The sequence below is a fragment of the Pseudopodoces humilis genome, chromosome 31 (assembly GCF_049639895.1).
Source record: "Pseudopodoces humilis isolate 2021_Gansu_Grassland_sample_001 chromosome 31, ASM4963989v1, whole genome shotgun sequence".
In the NCBI taxonomy this organism is placed as follows: domain Eukaryota; kingdom Metazoa; phylum Chordata; class Aves; order Passeriformes; family Paridae; genus Pseudopodoces; species Pseudopodoces humilis.
The window spans coordinates 1,874,634-1,891,114 of NC_142230.1; positions in this window are offsets into that span (position 1 = coordinate 1,874,634).

Sequence of the window (16,481 nt, forward strand, 5' to 3'; positions counted from 1 at the left end):
ACATCCTGCCAGAAACATCCCAGACATTTTCTCATATAAAATATGGTTTTAGCTTATTTCAGCTCAGAATGACAGGGACATAGAAATCTCCATTCTTCCATTCTTTCCTTCCAAATTTGCCACCTTTGCTACCGTGGAGGCAACTCCAAGCAATATTAACAAGCTTAGAGAGTGGGATTCCATGGGAAAAACTGTAGAATTATGGAATATCCTGAATTGGAAGGGACCCACAAGGATCATGGCCCTGCACAGACACCCCAACAATTCCATCCTGTGCTTGGAAGCACTGTCCAAATGTTCTGACCATTCCCTGGTGAGCTTGGGCAATGCCTGAGCCCCCTTGGGTGAAAGAACCTTTTCCTGGTATCCAGCCTGACCCTCCCCTGGCTCAGCTCCAGCCGTTCCCTTGGGGAATTCTCTCCCTCCCCCAAGGCTCATGCTCCCTATGCACTCAGCATGTTGAGCATCCCCTGGCTCCTCTGCAGCAGAAGAGCTGCTCAGAGCAGTCAGATCTCAGTGCTGGGGCTGCAGCCTCTGGGGAGGGAACCTGCACTGCCAGGCACTGATGGACACCAGCCCAGGGCATGGGCTGTGGGGGCTGCTGAGCACCTTTCTGCCTCTCCACACTCTGTATTTCCCAGAGATGAACCATCGCTGCCCGTATTCCATCAGCAGAAAAAGCTGCACGGGACAAACTCTGCCAGTCCTGACAGGTGTGTCCACAGCCACTTCCATTCATTTCCACCCACAGTGCTTTCTGCAACAGGGCTGTTTCCCTGTTATTCACTACACTCCTCCCTCCTGGCCCCCTCAGTGGTGCCACTGGGGTGGAGGGCAGCATGATGCAGCTGGTTGGCTTCACCACATTTAGAAATCCAAAAAGAAATATGAAAAAAAAAAAAATTGCACTCAAAATAGTACAAAACCTAAGTGCTGGGAGAGTCCCTCAGATTAAAGGAGAAAATGAAAATGGGTTCATTTGTAGAAATTAGAGCAGGACATTGTACAAAGCTGGAGTCAGAGCACGGTGCAGAGAGGGGTGTGGGACTCACTATCACCCCTGCACAGGTAGAACAGCCCTGAGACTGCTCTCATCCAAGCTGGGAAGTAGAAGTCTTTTCCCAAAGCAGGGTGAACAAATCTGCCCTGTGGGGAAAGCTCTGGATGCTGGCTCCAAGGAAGAGCCAAAATGTCCCCAGGGAGACCCTGAGTTGTTGTTTGCAGGGGGAATCTGGGGCTGGCAGCACGGGACAAAGCCAGAGCAGCTCCATGGCTGAGGCTCACCTGTGCTGCCTGTTGGAACTGCTCCTGCAGCATCCCTGGGCCCGAGGGCGGATGAGCAGTGCGAGTTTTCTTAATGGGGTTTGGACGTAAAAGGCCGTAGAGGCTGGAGATGAACAAATGCAGATTCACATCAAAGGAAAAATATGATTAAAAAGTGCTTCATCCTGGTTTGTCCCAGGCAGGAGAGGCCAAGTGGCCAAACAGGCACTCCCAGCCTCACCATGAATCACGCTGGTGACAAAGCCAGCTGTTTGTTTGCCTGTTGCCAAGGGCCCCACGGCTGCTGGTTGGGATCTATGAGCCCTGTGGTTCAGCCACTCTTTCAATAGGGTTTGGGATGGGGAAGCTGGGGGATCCCTGCTGTGGTCTGAGGGCAGAGCTGAGACCACAGGGTGGGGTTGGACTGGGCAGGATGGAGCACTTTCCTCCAGGAAAGTGGACTGTGCTTGCTGGAGACTCCAATTGCTGCAGAGAGCAGTAGGATGGAGGCTGTGGGGGCCAGTGGCAGCAGAAGCAGAGGGTGATGTGACACACCCCAGCCCCAGGAACCACCACACAAGGGGGGATGGAGGACACATCCCACTGGGAATGACTCATGAACAATCAGAAAACACCCTTGGATCCAACGACAAAGACAGAGAGCACCAAACTTCAGCACTCCTGTTCCATGCTGAAGGTGAGCTCCTCTTTCCACTGCCTCCATTTCTACCTTCTGCCCTTCTCTGTGCAAAGCCTGTCCCTACGCACCGGCTGCTCAGATCTGCCTGGTCTGCAGTGCTCAGCCCAAGTGCTAGAACAGCCCCTCCACCCTCCAGTGAGGTATGGGGTCTTCAAAGCTCATCTGACAACGATGCAGAGGTCCACGCCTTGGTTTCTCCATTTGTCAGGCTGGGTTCAGCACATTTTTCCATTCTTCCATTACTGTCTTAACACCTGGGGGTTTGTCTGCATAGAGGTGGTCTCTTCAAGCATATAGAATCTCAGAACCACAGACTGATTGGGGTAGAAGGAACCTTAAAGCCCATCTCCTTCTACCCCTCTGCGGTGGGCAGTGACTCCTTCCACTGGACCAGGTTGCTCCAAGCCCTGTTCAACCTTGAACACTTCCAGGGATGGAGCAGCCACAGCCACTCTGGGCAGCCTGTGCTGGTGCCTCACAAACCCTCATGAGGAAGACGTTCTTCCTAATATCTAATCTAAACCTACTCTTTTAAAGTTTAAAGCTGTTGCCATTTGTCCTCTTTCCATGATTCCTGTTCTCACTGTTCTGTCCATTTCCTTCTTGCCCTTCCAGCTGACTGGCAGGTCTCCACTCAGCCATGCCAGTCTCGTCTTCCTTTCCTGATTTCTTACTCGTGTGGATTGAGAGTTCCTGCAGTCTATGGAAAGAGTCCTTAAAGATCTGCTAACTCTGTTCTGCCTCTTTGTCCCTAAGGACAGTTTCTTAGGGATCCCATTGTCCTCTTGAACAGCTTGCAGTTTGCTTTCCTAAAATTCAGGGTCCAATCCTAACTTGAATCTTTGCCTGTCTCACATCTCTCAGGGCTGTGAACTCCACTGGTGCACGGTCACTGCAGTCCAGCCTGCCTCCCATCTTGATGTCCCTGAAGAGCTCACTTGTGTTGGTGAGCAACAGGTCTCATGATATATCCTCTCTGGCAGGATTTCCATACATGGCCCCTTGCAAAGCCAAGCCCTGCTCTCATATGAGGATGCTCATGCATATGAGGAAATTACCATAATGCAAATAAAGCCATGTATTATTAATGATTATACAGCATCATCCACACTGCAGGCTCTGCACAACCCTCTGCTCTGTCAAAGGATAAAGGGAGGAGGGTGGTGAGGCCCTGGCACAGGCTGCCCAGAGAAACTGTGGATGGCCTATCCCTGGAATTGTTCAAGGCCTGGTTGGACGGGGCTTGGAGTAACCTGGGATCATGGAAGGTGTCCCTGCCCATGGCAGCATGGTGGAAGATAGGCTTTAAAGTCTCTTCCAGTCCCAACTCTGTGATTCTGTAACCCCTAAGGTCTGACCGGCTGTGTGGTTTTACTGTGGCACGGGGTTGGACCCATCCTGGTTCCCTTCCCCTGGGCAGTGAGAGGCCAGCCCAAGCACAGTCCCCATGGGACTCTGCATCAGCAGACACAGCACCAAACCCTCTCACCCGCGGAACTCGCACCCCCAGGCCCTGTCCCCGCCTGCCCGCCCCGAGGCGCGGCCAAGGGGAGCCTCCAGCCCCCGGAGGTGATGCCAAGGTCGCTCCCGTGCCCTGCAGCTGGGTGATGCGGCCGGCCGGGGGCCGAGGCTCAGCTGAGCACAGCCCGAGTCCCCAGCAGGGCATAGGAGGGATCGGCAGCTCCATCTCGTGTCAGACGCCCGCAGTACAGAGCGGGGAGCCCAGCCCCGGGACAGCGCTGGCCACGGCGGCTCCTCGCCCCGCGTCCCGGCGGGTGGGCTCGGGGGGCTGCCCTAACCCACTGCCAGCCTCACCCTGTGGCTGCTGAATGGTATTCGGGACAGAGGTGTCACTCGGCTCTGCGACGTCCCAGCCTGGAGACCCGGAGCGGAGCGGGGATCGTCCGGCTGCCATCCAGAGCCCTCGGGCTGCCATCCAGAGCCCTCGGGCTGCCAGCAGCCCAGGAGCGCTCGGGGGATGCCACCCCTCGCTGTCCCGTGTCACCCCTCTCCACAGACCCCCTGCTCTGGCCGCAGAGCGCGTGGCACCGAAAGCACGAGCACAGATTCATTTTTACAGGCACGGGGCCAAGCTGAGAGACTGCTTCTCATTAGGGAAGCAGAGCTGCGAGTAAATGGTCCCGAGCTCCCATACCAGGCTGGCGTCTTCCCAAGGGGTTGAGGAGAGAAGCCATCGCTCGCCGGGGTCTGCACTGCCGGCAGCGCTTGTCCCCGAGGCACTGAACACCCAGCGTAGGGGGAACATCCCCCGACTCTGGCATGGGGAGGAACAGCCGTGTCCTGACCCAGCAGTGGGTTAGCAGGGGCAGCACAGTCTATGCCTCCCTCAGCCACCCCACGCTGACCCGGCTCTCCCTCCAGGCTTTTTGCCAACAGCAAAGAGAGGGGGAAAAGGTTCCCCGACAGCAGATAGTCCCGAAGAGGGAGCCAGGAGACGGGATATGCTGCCAGCAGCAGTGCCGGGCACAAACGGGAATCAGAAACCAGCTGCAGGGAATAGCCACCGTGGTGACGCTGAAGAGCGGGTGGGACAGGAATGGAGATGAGCACGGTGAGCAGGACACAGCTGGAGCAAGACACTCCATTGGAGACGTGGGATGATAGCTCCTGCATTCCCAGCCTCTCTGCACACAACGTGCCAGACACACAGCCAGGCTCCTGGCTCCCTACTTCTGGGATGGACCCGCAGTTCTTCCTGCCTCCCTGTGTCCTTCCAGCCCAGCTGCACAGCCCTGTCATCCTCTCCCGAGCAGCAAACCCCTCTTGCTGTTGCCGGCACATCACTGGCGCCGGGATCTCATTGCTCCCACGGCAGAGCGCCAGGCGATCCGGACGGGAGCTGAGCTGCAGGTGTTGCGCTGACGGCAGCACCTCCCAGTGCTTGGGGAGCTGGCGGGGCAGCGCCAAGGCCGCTCCGGTTTCCAGAAACAAGATCTCCAGGGAGGCTGCTGGCCCAAGCACCAACTGGCAGACGTGGCAAGCAGGGTAGTGGGGACGGCCCGGCAGCGAGGTGCTGCTCTGCTGCACCGAGACCTGCCTGCCACAGGACCGTCGCCTTTTAAGCATCCCAGAGGACCACGGGGGACAGGAATGAATAGGGGGATTTTGATGTTGCTTCAGCCAGTCAGTCCCTAGCATCCGCCTGCTGGTACTGGCTCTGTGGATGCTCCAAGGAAAGGAACAGGCCGGGCATGGCCCAAGGTGCCCACTGCATCTCCTGACAACGGGATCAGGAGCAGGCCCCATGTGTCCTGGGAGGGTGGGAGGGGCCTCAGACAGCAGTGGGGGGGGGCCTTTGCCCAAATGCTGAATTCTTGCCACGTGCAGGAAACAGCTCCCTGCTCATCCACCCTCTCCAAGGCAAACCCAAAGTGGAATTAGAGGCAGGAGCAGGGTGAAACCTGCATGGCTGCCCTGGGTGCTGCCCCCTCTCCTAACCCACAGCCTGCTCCTTTGGCATGGCACAGGGCCAGGGCGACACTGTCCTGAGCTGCCTCCCTGCCTCCGAGATGCTGAAACTAAGGAGAGAGAAGTTTCAGCCACTGTGGGGTGCAGTGGGAGTCTCCTGGATTTGCAAAAGCAGGACAACCCTGTGCTCCCTAAAGTGCTAAGTGGTGAGGCACCACAGCTGTGGAAGCCTCAGGAATTGCCTCCCGATCCCCTTTCCCTCCTGGCTGTGTCCCCGTGAAAAGCCCAGAGCCCCTTGCATTTGGTGCTGTTCTGTGTCCCACGGGTGGCCGGGGCTCAGGGAGCTCCCGGGAAGCAGAAGATGTTCCCATAGCCGAGGCAATCCCGGCATTTTGGGAAGCACTCAAGCAGTCTGCAGCTCACGTTGGGATTTACACCGCTTGGAAAGCCCTTTGCTGCTTGCCGAGGATCCGGCCCTTTGGAAGGCTCCGAAATGATCCCAAGCCCCCCTGCTTTGTTATTAAATCAAATCCATCTGGCCTCGACCACGGACGGCTGTTATTCGAGATCCCTCTCCTAGAGGAGCTGGGATTAGCTCCGGGCATGGGGGATTCTCCCTCCCTCCCTCTCTCCCACCGCTCCCAGCCCTCCTGCCTCTCTCTTTTGTGTTTCTCCACTTCTCGAGGAGCAGGGGGAGGCGCGGCCGCGTTCGGCAGCTTTTGTGCAGCTCGGAGCCGGCTGCACGGGTGTCCCCACAGGACCGCGGTGCCTCCGCGCTCCCGGTGGGTCCCATCGGGACATACCTGCACCGCACCTACCCACGGCAGGGCAGCCAGAACCCCCCGAGCCCTGGGAACGCCACAGCTGGCACGGGGGGCGACAGCCACCTGAGGCTTTGTTCCAGACACCTGCCACCCCCAGTTTTGACCCCAAGAAGCCGAAACGCTGCCGGGAGCTGCTCTCGCCGGGGACATGCAGGGCTGAGCAGGGTAATCCCCTCTCGCAGCCCCACAGAACCCACCGTCCCAGGACAGCAGGGTGAACTGGAATGACGTGGGATGGGCTGCTGTGCAGCAAGTGCTTTTAGCTTTACAGCAAGTGCCTTAAGTGCTGCTGCTTGCCCGGGTGTCACTGCTGGTGTTCCTTAAGGCCGCAGCTCCCGAACCCCCGTTGAGGAGCTGCTGGATCGAGACTTTGGCTGGAACTTTCATGAGGACGATGGGTTTCCACTGCTCTGACAACACAGAAAGCAGTGGGCAAACGAATTGGTGATGACCTGCCGGCAGGAGGCAGAGGCAGGGCACCCAGCCGGTGTGGAGATGTGTGTCTGCTCCTGATGCAGCCCTTGGGGCCACCTGGACCAGCAGGGATAAGGTGACAGCATGTCTGGCTCCAGCCCTCCGGGGACTCCTTTAGCTTGGGCAGATGGAGCTGTGGTCCCCATGGGCTCTCTAGGCTGGCCCCTGTGTTCCGGCTGCCAGCAATTAGTGTTGCAGCTTGTTTTGGAGTGACTGCTGGGTACGGGCTCTCCCTGAGCAGTGCTGGGGCTCAGAACATGCCCTGACAGACCACCTCTGGCTGAGCCTGACCTTGGCCTCTTGCATGTCCTCTGCTGTAAACTTCTCTCGCAAGAACACAGCCCAACCTGCAGGTACCTCCACCACGACGGGGTACGAGGTCCCCAGCAAATGCCACCCCCAGCCCCTTAGCCCCCCCAGAAGCTGTGTATGAGGCACATCCCTCCTGGGAGGAGTGACTGTGGCAGTGTGGGGTGAAGGTCAGCTGCACACAGCATCAGAGGGATATGATGGGTCAGAGGCCAACTTTAAACATGGGTTCGGTGTTTAAACCTTTTTAGTGTGTAAATCCACAAAGCAGCACGCATGCCTTACCTTCCCAGCCTTGGCAAAGCCTTCAACACACCCCAGAGGAGCTGGCACCAATCCCTGCATTTCCCTCTCACCACAGGGATACCTGTACCAGAGCCTGTCGACAGCCTGAGACTGGAAAGTGGCACCTGAGCATCCCTGTTGGTCCCTCATCCCTGGAAGTACTGAGGCACCTGCCGAGGCCCAGAGCTTCCCTGCATGCCAGCAGCAGTCCCCAGGCCACTGCAGACCTCTTTGGGATTTGGCATCCTGCAGGAGATGCAAAACCATCCAGGTCTGCTGGACTTCAGCCTTCCTACCAGGCTTCCAAGTCCTGGTCCTTCTGCAGCTGGCTGGAAAACATAAAAGGAGACAAGGCATATTCTGAGGGAGCAGTGGAGTCCAGGGAATCAGCAGTGTGGGAATTAACAGTCGTGCCTTCACTCCTGGGTCACGCAGAGGTACAAACATTACCGCACCTGCTCTGCTCTCTTGGGGCATCTGCAGCATTTGGGCACAAAGTCTGCATCCCGAAGGAACTTTTTAATGGCACAAGAGACTCCCCAGTGACAGAGATGGTGCTCTCATCTTTCCTGCATGGCCCTGCTGGTACCATCCCCTCAGGGACCAAAGCACAGCCCCCTCCATCACCCAGCCCTGCGGTGGGTTGCCAGCCCATTGAGGAAAAGATGGGAACGCGTCCACTTGACGTGCCTGAAAAGCAGCACACGTCTCCCTGTTGCTATGGAAACACTGCTTTTAAAGCAAATTAATAATAATAATTAACACGATCTATTAAATAATGGTAATAAAAGCATTAGTAATGACTTGTAATTGGTAAAGCACTTGGAATAATATACACTCACCCCGCGACCTGCTCCCAGCGCAGGAACTGGAGCTGGGGGCGGCATCTCCCACCCACAGGGGCATCCTGGGCGAGGGCGAGTGCCCTCTGCCTTCAGTACCGTACAGGCAGGAGCTTAGTGGGATTCAGTGAGGGATCAGACTTTTATCTGGATAATGAGGATGTCTAGACTGATAAGAAGAAGGGGTAAATTGGCTCAGGGCCTGATTCTGCCTTGCTGTGTGCTTGGTGCAGCAGCACGCTGTGGTGCCCGGGCAAAACTGAGGTGGGTTGAGTCTACAGCAGGCTAGACAAAGACCTTGTTCCTCCCAGTTTTTAAACACAGAAATCAGAGTACTTCCAGGACTGTTAACCCCTGGGAGGCAGAGGTGAAGAGAACTCTAAGAAACTTTTAATGTGCTCAAATTCAGCCTGGAGAAGAGAAGGCTCTGGGGAGACCTTAGAGCTGCTTCCAGTGCCTAAAGGGGCTCCAACGGAGCTGGAGAGGGACTTTGGACAAGGGTCTGAAAAGACAGGAAAAGGGGGAATGGCTTCCCACTGCAACAGGGCAGGGTTAAATGGGATATTGGGAGGAAATTTTTCCCTGTGAGGGTGGTGAGGCCCTGGCACAGGGTGCCCACAGAAGCTGTGTATGCCCCACCCCTGGGGGTGTTCAAGGCCAGGTTAGATGGGGCTTGGAGCAACCTGGGATAGTGGAAGATGTCCCTGCCCATGGCAGGGTCTGGGACTGGATGAGCTTTAACTTGGAACTTAGTTGCAGCCAAGGGGATGGGGCAGCCACAGCTTCTCTGGTTCCCTCTGCTCTGTCTCTCACACATCAGGTCCTTGTGTCCCACTCATCAACCTACACCACCAAAAGCAGTGTCCAGAGCAGAGCAGTGCAAGGCTGAGCCCAGAGCCATGATAAAACACCCTCTTTCCAAGCTGTGAGATGCTTCCAAAAGGATCTGGAATTGCAGAGAGAAAATAAATGCAAAGACCTGACAGTGTCACCCGCTTGTTGTGCCCAAAGTCCCTGTGCTGACAAGGTCTTCTCTGCACGACAGATCAAGGACCTGCTCTCTCAGAATCGCTCATTCTTCCCGCAGGAGCCTGCCCAGACAGGCAGAGCCGGGAGGTGAACGCCAGGGAAAACCTGGCCCTGTTTTAGGTGCCTGCAGGAGACTTAACTATTTGGAAAAGCAGGTCCCCACTGTCTCTGTTGTGCCTCTGGAGAGGCATCAGCCATCCCTGGACTGGCATAAGCAAGTGCAAAACAGCTAAAAAAGTGCTGAGATGTGTTCCTTAGACTTCTCCCAACAAGGTCTGATGTCCAGGATGCCAGAGCAGCATTAGGATTGCAACACACCTGCATGGCTCAGGCTCCATCCCATCCCGAGCACCCGGCAGCAACTTCCAGCATCAGACTAAAATTAGCACCGACAGGAAGAGCTCTGGAGCACGACAGGATGATTAGAGCCTCCCTGGAAAGGAGGCATCACCTGCAACGTAATGACTTTCCTCATCTCTGTCAAAATGTGCAAGAACTGTTGTGGAATATGATGGGGAAAAATGAGGCATTGAGGTGCAGGCAGGGTGCCTCTGCACGAAATTGGAGTGATAGCACTTGTCCAGAGGAGAAAAACAGGGTGCTGTCTCTCTGGACTACACCCTGGACCGACTGCATGACTTCAACTAAATTGCTTAGAAAGACACAAAAGACTTAAGGATCGTGCATGCCAACTCCACCTGAGATTTATAAACAGCAAGAAAACACCAGATAAAAGGTAAAAAATCTCTTTTATATGTATTTAACTGTATATGTTGTGAGTGTGAATAATCAGTGCCACTCTTCTCCAGCACCAAATCCATGCTTCAAAACTCTTTGTTGGCCTTCTTTGGCTAAAAATAGCCAACATCACCCACATCCATGTTCCTGAAAGAATGGGATTTCATTTGGCATCACCCCTCCTATAAACCTGCCCTGTTTTCATTTAAAATAATTCATAACTAGAAAGAGCATTAAAAGTAGGTGCACTGAGCCTCCAAGTGGGAAGATGTGACTGTGCTGAGGGAGCTCATGTGTAGCTCATAGAAATGCCAGTGCCACTTCTGTTGCACCTACTGCAAGTTGGTTTGACTCCATGACTCACATTCTTGTTTTGAAACTGGAAATAGTAGAATCATAGAATCATGGGATAATTAGTGTTGGCCAGGACCTTAAAGCTCATCAAGTTCCATCCCCCTGCCATGGATAGGGACACCTTCCACTATCCCAGGTTGCTTCAAGCCCCACCCAACCTGGCCTTGGACACTTCCAGGGATGGAGCATACACAGCTTCTCTGGACAACTTGTCCCGGTGCTTCACCTCCCTCACAGGGAAGAATTTCCTCCTAATATCTAATGTAAATCTCCCCTCTTTTTTGGTTTGAAACCGTTTCCCTTTGTCCTCGGCCCATCTCCATCTCTCAGGTGGACCCTTACAGACAGGGCTCGTTGGTCAGGATAACAAGAGACAGGTAAGTCCCTCGGATGAAGCTTCCATATTTCCCATCAAGATTTCCTGGACAGAAATATGTGCACATGCGCTGCACAGCTTGAGAATGAACGTGCAGCGAATCCAACATCCTGGATGTGTTGGATTTGCTGGGCACACATGGAACCATCTGGCCAACACATGGGCCTCGGGCTTGACAGGTCCAGGAAGCATCTGACTGATTATGGATGCACCAGGCAGGCAGTGGGAGCACACGCAGGAAATTGGCCCCACTGGCACCATGGTGGAGATGGGTGCGATGCTCACGGAGCTGATCTGCGGCTGCGCCGGCATTTCTGGGCTGATGGAGATTCAGACACAAGTGCCAAAACCCCGACATGCCCCTGGACAAAATTCAGAAGAGGACCTACCCAAGGAAACACGTGGTAATTCTGATGTTCTAGAAGTTGAAATCGGGAATTATCTGCTTGCAGAAGATGGGATTCCAACGGGAGGAAAAGGTGTTGCTTGGAAAATGAACTACATGTTTAAGCAGCAGGAATAAGGGGAGAGTGTGACCTTGAAATTGAACACCCCCTTTTGATCCCAGACCTAAAATTACCCAGATTCCAGCAAAAGTTTCTCCAGCAACCTTAGTGCAGTTTTTAAAAAAGAACCCCTTGTGACTAGAAGTCCAAACCCTCCATGTTATGAACGTAGCCAAGTCTGCCAAGGGTGCGGCACCCGCGATCCCAGCACCAGATTGTCCCTGTAGCTTAGCACCCATCTGCAGCCAATATGCTGAGCTCTTAACAAAATTGAGGGGTTTTAAAATCTGATCTCCTGGGCCTGATCCCATGGACCTGGGCTCACCAAAACCAATGGACTTCAAGGAGCTTTGGATCAGGCTTTGCGCTAATTTACTTATCTCATAGAGCAGCTTAATTAACAAATGTTTGAAAAGCACTTTAGGATCCTTCCATGGAGAGTGAGACTCCTCTTGCTGCAAGTCCCATTGACAAAGCAAAGAGGTTTAACATTAACAGGCAGGCAGGTGAATTGTATGGAGAGTGGCGGGGATGGAGGGACATCCCAGGTGGATCCACCACGGAGCGCAGTCCCCCTGAACCGTGTGCTTCAGGGAACAGCCAGCACGTACGGCTGTGGGCTCAGAGTGGAAGGGAGCCCTTACAGCTTTCCAGCATTTGGGATACTTCTGTTTCACATACAGCCAAGCAGTTCTTGAAATGAGCTGTCCAGGGACAGGGCTATGATGTCTCAAAGCACTCATGGCGATGGTATCCCAGCTTGAGCCTTCTAACTCGGGATATTCTATGATTCTGTGCAAGATGAAAATGAAGAAAATCCTAAAAAAGGTGTCCTGGTTCCAAGCAGGTGTTTGCTCCCCGTCCTCCCCACCATCAACTCATCACCTCAGTCTATGGGTCGTGGGACGCTTCCAAAGCATTAAACCTTTCCTAGCAGCTGCCACCTTTCCCCCAGACTTGGATCATGTCGGTGGGCAGAGGGATGCAGCACTGGGAAGTGCCAAATTCAGCTTCACATTGATGACACAAATTCATCCAGAAAGTTTCTCTCTGCGTTAGCTCTTGATGGTGACTCTAAGTTGCTGTTTTGCCTAAGGACAGGCTGCTGGCACCTCCTCAGTGAATGTCAGCTTTATTCCTGCCTCCCACAGAACTTTCTGTCACCAGCCGTGGTGCCTGGCCACCCCTCCCCGACAGCTCTGGCACCAGCAGCAGCTGCAGTTTGCAGTTTCTCCTTTTCCTTTGATCGTTCTGCAGCCTCCTGCCTTGGGAAGGGGCACGTGATGCTGCTGCCTGATCCCGACCTCTCCATTCGGAGAACTCCGCCGCTGTCCCTGGCCTTAATTAATACTTTTTTTCCACCCCGACAGTAATTCGGGGATGTGGATTTAAAAACATTCAGAAATACCTGCTTTTAAACTAGAAACACTGTGTTTCTGCCAAAACCTTGGCAGGGGTGTTCGCTGAGTGGATGTAGCTGTGCAGGGACTACACCCATAGTGAAATCCTCACTCAGAATCCAGCACTACCTGCCCCCCAAAAATAACCTTTTACCCTTCTATCCAGGGAGCTGGGAACGATCCAGCCCCCAACAGCCGCGCGACACGAGCCCCTGTGACCTACTCCAGCTCATCGAGCTGGTTCAAGCCACCTGGCAGAGCTAACTTTAACCTGAATTACTCCTGAAATCCAGCTTCCCCAGAGGCAGTGATGCCAGACGGGAGGTAAGATCATTCCCAAGCAGCTGCTATCACTGGGAAGAGGATCAAAGTCTTGGTTGTAGCCCAGCTACGCCCCCAAAATATTGTATGAACTGAGAGATGCTGCTATCAGGGACCCATCAGGATTAGTCACTGCCCGTGTTGCCAATTCCTGTGATTTTTCTACAAGTGTTTCTGGTTGCCTTAAATTCCCAGCTCTGTGAGTCATGTGAATCTGCGCAAGTATGAATTTTTGTTTTTTTAAAGTAAGTTTCTAGACCTTGTGGCTGTGCAGAAAAGCAAGGTGATGTAACCAGAGTGAAATCTGACAGCCCCAGGAGAAGACAAATGAAAAGAAACTCAATTTTTTGGAGTCACACAAACTTTTTAGTCAGTTTGGTGATTTCTGGGCCTGGCTCATGCAGCTGGAATGCTCATAGCTGGAGCTCCACAGTTTTTCCCTTTTTTCCTTTCACTTTCTTATTTCCAGGGGCACTTTCTTCTCCGGAGACCTCCATGGCAGAACTTAAAATGGAGGTGGAAGCAAAACCATGTCCCTAAAATGACGTGCTGCCTCCAGAGCAGGCAGTGCTACCAGCCTCACGCATGGACAAGTGAAAAGTCCATAATTTACAGGGCAGAACACAATAGTTCCCACCACCACCACATGTGTTCCAGCACGTGGGCACGCACACAATCCTCGCCCACACTGGGAACACCCCTGCACGGAGACGTGTGTGCACACAAACACCTCGTACACAAACTTGTGTGGTTTATGGACACATTTCAGTGTACATAATTCTATGTGCTTGCACCTGTAACACGTGCCCACACAGACACACACACAAGAGTTTCACCTGGTTGTAAGCGTGGAGTGAGCCTCAGCCAGCAGGTGTGTGCAAGGGAGCCAGCAGTGTATGTGTGATCATCCATGTGCATCAAATGCACATTTTTGGCCATTTAATGGGGCACACCCAGCAGAGTGCCTGTGTTAAAACTTGCCTTGTGATGTGTATGGAGCCACCATCCATCACATCCCAATACACACAGACAACACCTCTTAGAAGAAGGAATATCCCAAACTGCCACAAAGGAAAACATCCCAAACTGCCACTCTCAGGAGTCCCATCATCACACAAAGGTGAAAAAAGAAAAGCTTAATTCAGGACATTGTTCTACAACCATGACCAAAATGAGCTGCATGAAACACAGAAGTGGGGGGTTCTCCTGCCCCTAGCTTTACTTTTTTCCCTCTTTTTTGTGCACAATCAAGCTCTAACCCTCAGCCACTCCACGCCATGTCCTGCTGCAGAGGGGACCTGCCAGCAGCAGCCCCTCTGGCTCGTGCCCCAGCGTCTCCGAGTTTGTACTACACATCAGGAAACCTGGATGCCAAAGCCAAACTGAAAGCAAAAATTCCCCTTCCCAAAGTGCCTGGGCAAACTCACAGGGAAAGCTCCAGCAGCACCTTACCGGCTGAGTCAGTGGATGAGCCATCTCCTTGTGCTGGGTGCCCCATCTGCCGAGTTTAGCCGCAGCTGAGATCTTCTGCTGGTAGACCCAGAAAGGGGAGAGTGGGGGGTGAAAGAAAAACCTTCCAGTAAGGATCCCAGAGACAGAGAGAGTAAATCATACAGGATACAGCGGGGGGTAGAAAGGTCCAGCCCCGGTGACAAGGCACCAGTGCCACCACCCCCAGCCCTCGCCGCAGCCGTTGCCTTCGCCAGAGCTGCAGCGCGATGTGGCTCCGCGGGAGCCTCGCATCCCTCCGCATTGTCCCTCTCCAGTGTGAGCTCCAGCAATCTCATTTCATGGGAGACATCTGGTTTGATTCAAAGGGAAGAAAGGGGCGAAGGGAGAACGGCGCGCTCGCACGCTCACCGCCCAGCCCGGCTGGCTGGGAGCTGGGGAGCGATTGTCAATGCTTCCCTCCATGCTGAATCCTCCTCATTTCAATGAGAAAGGCCAGCCCAGGGAGCAGGGCTGTCCCACGCCTCCCGCCCAGCATTCCCAGTCTGCAGAAGGGGGCTTTGCTGGGGCACGGAGCCAAGGGTGGGAAGCTGAGCCCTTGCAGCCTCACCAAGCCTTGGGGGGCTGGGGTGCTCCCCCTTCTTGTTTTCCATAAACCCCAGGCCTCGTGGCCATGCAGTATTGTCCCTCAAATGCTTGTGGCTGTGTCGGGCATCTTCCCATCACGAGACTGAAGTCCTCATGTTTGTGGGCAACCCTTTTGGAAGGCTATATCCTCTTTCACAAGGACAAAGCAGTGAGCTCCTTGTACATGGGAGGGGGGTTCCTGCCCCATTGTCCCACCATTCACCTGGCTGACCCTGGTGCCCTGCTAGACTGTACTCAAGCAGTTCCAGGCTGAGGTGTCCCTGCTGAGCCACCACTCCTCCCAGGGATCCCTGTTGTCCCTGAGGGCCTCTGTGTAGATCCCAACCCTGGACACCTCTGCAGCACCCCTCATGAGTGGGCAGCAACAGGTCCCCACACAAACCCTCCTTCACCCATGACCCCTCCACAGTGGGGGGCACATGGTGGGTCCCCACATAGACCCCTTCCACTCATGACCTCTCCATGCTGGGTGCACCCAGTGGGTCCCCTCACAGACCCCTATTTCCTGTGACCCCTCTATGCCAGGGGTGTGCACAGTGAGTCACTCATGGAACACAGAGTGGGTCCCCATGCAGCCCCTACACCTGTGTCCCAGTGGGTCCCCATGCAAGTCCCTCCACATTGCAGGGTGGGTCCCCAAGGAGCCCCCTCCACATTGGCACAGGTTATCCTGCTCCACCCATTGCATAGTGGGTCCCACCACGGTCCCTTCCACCCATGGCATGGCTGATCCCCTGCATCATTTCCCAGCTGTGTCACAGCGGCTTCCCACGCTGTCCCATCCACCTGTTCATTGCATGGCTGGTCCCCTCGCACCTCCCTAACCCGTGTCACAGCACGTACCCCCACCCCCATGCCATGGCATGTCCCTCTGCAGCCCCTCCACCGGTGACACCGCGTGCTCCCCCTCCAGCCCCTCCACCCGTAAGGCAGCGTGCCCCTACAGCCCCTCCACCCAATGCACAATGTGTCTCCCCACAGCAACCCCCTCTCCGTGTCCCCACATCACACTCCACCCGTGTCACCGTGGGTGCCGGTGCATCCTCTCCACTCGTGTCACGGTAGGTCCCCTGTAGCCCCCTCACCGTGTCACAGCCGGTTTCCCCACAACCCACATCCACCCGTGTGCCCGTGGGTGCCCACATCCCCCTCCCCATGTCACAGCGGGTCCCCTTCCCCACATCGCCTGGCCCCGCGACCTCCGGCCCTCGCCGCCCCGGTGCCGCCGCCCCGGTCCCGCAGCCCCGGTCCCCGCCGCCGCGGGCGGGGGTGTGCCGTGGACGGACTACATCCCCCATCAGCCCGCGGGCCGGGCCGCTCCCGCAGCGCCCAGCCGCCTTCAAACAAAAGAGTTTCCCCCCGCGGGGCCGCGCTCCGCTCCGCGCCCCCCGCACCCCCCGCACCTCCCGGCGGCGGCGGCCGGGGGCGGGGGCGTCGGCGGGGGGACCGCGGTGAAGGCGGCGGGCGCGGGGCTCGGGTTACACGGGAAAGGGGCTTGGCCAGGGGGGGGGCGGGGGGCGGAGGGTCCTTTTCT